At 45.4% G+C, this 5,090-nt stretch overlaps 2 non-coding genes across 2 annotated transcripts; both read right to left on the minus strand.

The window, feature by feature from the left end:
• Nucleotides 1–931: 931 nt before the first annotated feature.
• Nucleotides 932–1,003, minus strand: TRNAG-UCC (transfer RNA glycine (anticodon UCC)). The gene has a single exon. It is a non-coding gene; the product is annotated as a tRNA-Gly (tRNA).
• Nucleotides 1,004–2,440: 1,437 nt separating this feature from the next.
• Nucleotides 2,441–2,513, minus strand: TRNAK-UUU (transfer RNA lysine (anticodon UUU)). The gene has a single exon. It is a non-coding gene; the product is annotated as a tRNA-Lys (tRNA).
• Between the last annotated feature and the right edge of the window lie 2,577 nt (nucleotides 2,514–5,090).

The raw sequence follows: 5,090 nt of genomic DNA on the forward strand, positions 1-5,090 counted from the left end.
GATTCGGAATCGTATTTGGTTTATTTGCCAGATGGAAAAGTTAACAAGTTTAGTTAATGACACTGGCGACAATTTCCTAAAAGTCTGGACCCCTTGGTTGGCACAGACAGACATCCCCGGGGTAGAGCGTGACACAATTTGGCTATGATAGTAGGAGATGTGTTCTCCTCCGGAAAGGTAAAGCAATTAACCTCACATATACGCTGTGATCAGCTACTTAAAGAGTAATAGAGCTTCAGAGATAGCACTACAATCCTTAGGTCTTAGCTGCAACCCCAGGAAAAGTCAGCTCCGTCATGTCCTCTCCTACCTATTATCCATACCTCCTTCCTGCTTACCTCTACCCCCCCTCCCTTTTTTTTTTTTTGTGTGTATTATTATTATTTGCTCCCCTCCACTCACACGGCCGAGTAGGGCCCGAAAAGCGGTGCAACCCCAATATGCGTGAATCAAGGATCACAATACATACTGCTGCGGCACAGTTTATTCGAGCATTTGCCCGTTCTGTGCCGCAGCAGTAGCCTGGCGCGTGCCCGAGAGTGACGGGCGCACGCCGAAGCAGCGGAAGAGCGCCCTCCGATCGGGGCGCTCTCCCTACCGCTGCCGGGTCCGCCGAGTCCCCCGGAACCCCCTGCCGCTGTCCCGCGATCGCGGGACACCAGGGCTCCCTCGGGGAGCCCCTGGACGCGCGTGCAGGGGGCGCACGCTCCCGATGACGCGTGACCGCGCGTCTATGACGCGCGGCACGCCGAGGGGCGGCCACTAGCAAGCCGGGAGATTTCCCGGCTTGCGGTACCGACCACACTTCAATAAAGTGTGTCGGTAGTGTATGTTAGTTTGTATTTTGTATACTTATATTGTCTACTCTGTATACTATGTATTTGTTCACCAATAAAATACAAGTTATAAAAAAAAAAAAAAATGAAGACATTGCGTTGGCCGGGAATCGAACCCGGGTCAACTGCTTGGAAGGCAGCTATGCTCACCACTATACCACCAACGCCACATTTTTTTTACTGTGTGTTTAATTATGTTTATGCATTTTTCCTAATACACTTTGTCTTTGGCTCATTGCATTCTGGCTTCCAAACCTCTCATTCCAACTGTCCTCCCCAAAAGCAGCAACATATCTCCACACTTTGATTTTTGAAGGGTGCTATTCATTTCTAATTTTACTTGACCTCTCTGCTGTTTTTTTTACCATGTTCACCAGCCTCTACTGATACAAATGTTATACTCTATTAGAATCTCTAACAAAGTCCTCTCATGGTTCTCTTCTCATCTTTCTAACTGCTCCTTCAGTGTTTCTATTGTTAGCTCTTCCACTTCTCCTATTTACTTGTCTTTTGGTATGCCTTATGACTTTGTCCTGGAACCACTCATTTTTTTCATCATCACATGATGTCTTTAGCTGCATTGGTTTCAAAATATCATCTCTATGCAGATGATACACACCTGAATCTTTACACATCTTAGATTTCTCCTGACATCTAGACCAAGTCACTGACTTTCTCTCTGATTTTCATTTTGATTGACACTTCATCATCAGAAACTCAACATGTCTAAAACAAAGCTCATCGTAATCTCACATTCCCAGTGAAGCATTTGGATTGTCTGGTTAGTTTGTCTAATCCCATTACTTTGTGCCTCTACAAAAAATACAAAAGTTTATAAAAGAAGCAGAACCTTCCTTTCATCATTTCTAATATCTTTTTTCTCAAACATTCATAAAGAAAGATATTGCAACAGTGTCCATTTTGCAGTGACGTCATAAAGCAGATTGAAATTTAGGCATGACTAAAAACTACATGTTTAGCTTGAGTTGTGGACATCCAACGTTCTCTTCTATTCTACAACATATCGCCTATTCTGCGTTCCGTGAATAAAATGGGAAAACAAACACAAAAAAAGAGGCGTGATCTATGATCAGGAAAAATGCTCCCCTGCCGACAGTGTTGGTGTTTAATATTCCTCAATGTTAGTTTTACTCAATACACCAATGTAGCAATTTGGTATGATGTGACAGTTTTTATAAATTACATTCTAAAATGAAAGGATAGCAAAAGCAATTTGCTTGAAACATTGGCTTTACCTATGTTTACTTAGAAACATAAGGTAAGAAACATATCTGTTCGACTCAAGGTGTAATGTTTAAAATTCATCAATGCTAACTTAACGCCATAAACAATTGCTGAATCTTGGAATGATGTGCCTGTTTCACAAATTCCATTTGAAAAGAAATGTACAGTAAACATACTTAGCTGGAAACTTTGCCTGTACCAAGTGGTATTAAGAAACAGTGATTTGACAGGAACAAGTCCATGTTTACAAGAAGGACAAGTGATTAAAATGATCAGCGATTAAAATGATCAACTTGTATATGCTGCACATGGTTTTGAAAACTCTACATTTTAACAAAGTATAAATCAAACAAAAACATCGCCCGAACAGGGACTTGAACCCTGGACCCTCAGATTAAAAGTCTGATGCTCTACCGACTGAGCTATCCGGGCTCTTATTTTGTGACTCCGGGGGGAAAAAAAACAGTTTATACAAGAAGCAGAACCTTCCTTTCATCATTTTCATCAGTGATTTGACAGGAACAAGTCCATGTTTACTAGAAGGACTAGTGATTGAAATGATCAGCTATTAAAATGATCAACTTGTATATGCTGCACATTGTTTTGAAAACTCTACATTTTAACAAAGTATAAATCAAACATAAACAACGCCCGAACAGGGACTTGAACCCTGGACCCTCAGATTAAATGTCTGATGCTCTACCGACTGAGCTATCCGAGCTCTTACTTTGTGCCTCTGGGGGGAAAAAAAATAGTTTATAAAAGAAGCAGAACCTTCCTTTCATCATTTCTAATATCTTTTTTTCTCAAACATTTATAAAGAAAGACATTGCAACAGTGTCCATTTTACAGTGACGTCATAAAGCAGATTGAAATTTAGGCATGACTAAAAACTACATGTTTAGCTTGAGTTGTGGACATCCAACGTTCTCTTCTATTCTACAACATATCGCCTATTCTGCGTTCCGTGAATAAAATGGGAAAACAAACACAAAAAAAGAGGCGTGATCTATGATCAGGAAAAATACTCCCCTGCCGACAGTGTTGGTGTTTAATATTCATCAATGTTAGTTTTACTCAATACACCAATGTAGCAATATTGTATGATGTGACAGTTTTTATAAATTACATTCTAAAATGAAAGGATAGCAAAAGCAATTTGCTTGAAACGTTGGCTTTACCTACAGTATGTTTACTTAGAAACATAAGGTAAGAAACATTGAAGAGGCAGAGGCCTGTCACACTTACCTCTACTCCGCGCGGAGACCGACCCGGGGAAGCACCACGGGGCAGAGTCATGCGGCCACGCACTGCCAGGGTGTAGCAGCGTGATGTCGGAGCTCCGTGAGACGCATCGCGCACGCGCACGGGTTGCTCGGCAACCAGGAGGCAGGAAAACGCGAAGGAGCTACTAGAGCCTCCCACAGGCGGAGACTTGCAGAATAAGCCGCATGACGTCATCACGTCGCGACGCGCAACGCGCACGCGCGCGGGTTGCTCGGCAACCAGACCTATCATCAAGAAAACCTAATTACAAGCTGTTTTGGATTAGTGTCTCACTGACACCATTGGTGGACCAGAGCACACCCCTGCAAGGTAATTGGACCCTTCCCACATATATACCTGCTTCTGTCTGTCCTTCTGTCCTTCATTGCTGAGCATAAACTCCAGTTTATGCATTGTGCTCACCGCTGCTGTCTAGTTTTGTCTTGAACTTTGTCTGTCCTGTTTGACCCTGCCTGTTCCTTGGATTTCTACACTCTCCAGCGCTTTGACCCCGGCTTCGTTCCTCGACTACTCTACCTTCTATTACCCTGGACCTTGGCTACGAAACTCTACCTACCCGGACTCTCCAACCCTGGAACATGGCAAGTACCCTGACTACCCTGACCTCTCCAACCCTACGACGCGGTACGACTAGGACTACGCATTCCGGACAGGACTGCGTGGTTGTGGGTCGGTGCCTATACAACCCCACCTCAGCCCCGCGGTCTTCCATCCTGTTTGTGGTGAGCGCAGCGTGACAATATGCTCAGCCCAACAAACATGGACGCCGCTGAGGTGGCCTGACGCCTAGACACCCATGAGGAATGCTTCCGGCAACTTACCGGATCATTTACACTAAAAGAACAACTAGTTTCCCAACTTAAACAAGACGTTGATACCCTGACTGAACAAGTTAGACGTTTAACAGTATCTACCACCAACACCGTTCCACTCGCAGCCACTCCTGCTCCCATCACACCTACCTCCGAACCACGACTACCTGCGCCCAACCGATATGCAGGGGATCCCAGCGGTTGTCGGGGGTTTCTGAACCAGTGCTTCATACAGTTTGAGCTAATGCCCTCTCACTTTCCGGTTTCACGAACAAAGGTCGCATACATAATCTCCTTGCTGACTGACGCCGCTCTAGCATGGGCATCTCCTATCTGGGAGCAACGCCCAGATTTGACCTCTGACCTCACTCTCTTCATCACCGAATTCAGAAGGGTGTTTGACACCCCAGGGCGTAAGGTTACGGCTGCATCTTCTCTGCTTAATATTTCTCAGGGAGACCGTACTGTGGCTCGTTATGCCCTGGACTTCCGGACGGTGGCTTCCGAGACCGGCTGGAACGATGTGGCTCTATCTGCAGTCTTCTGGCAGGGCCTGTCCGAACGGTTGAAGGACGAATTAGCAGCTCTGGATCGTCCCGCTGGACTTGAGGACCTGATAGACCTGTGCATCCGGATGGATCAGCGCCTCCAAGAGAGAAGGATGGAGAAAAACAAACACCCCCGAGGTATACAATCGGCTTCTTTTTCCACCATAGGCCCTCTACTCTCCACAGCTCCTGTCCTAGATGAACCCATGCAGCTGGGAGGGACTAGCCTGTCGCCTATCGAGAGGCAACGAAGAAGACGAGCGGGACTATGCCTCTACTGTGGCAATAACGGACACCTGGTATTCAACTGTCCACTGAAGCCGGGAAACGCCAAAGCCCAGTGAGTATAAGGAGGATCACGC

This window comes from Ascaphus truei, chromosome 10 (assembly GCF_040206685.1).
Source record: "Ascaphus truei isolate aAscTru1 chromosome 10, aAscTru1.hap1, whole genome shotgun sequence".
Taxonomy (NCBI): Eukaryota; Metazoa; Chordata; class Amphibia; order Anura; family Ascaphidae; genus Ascaphus; species Ascaphus truei.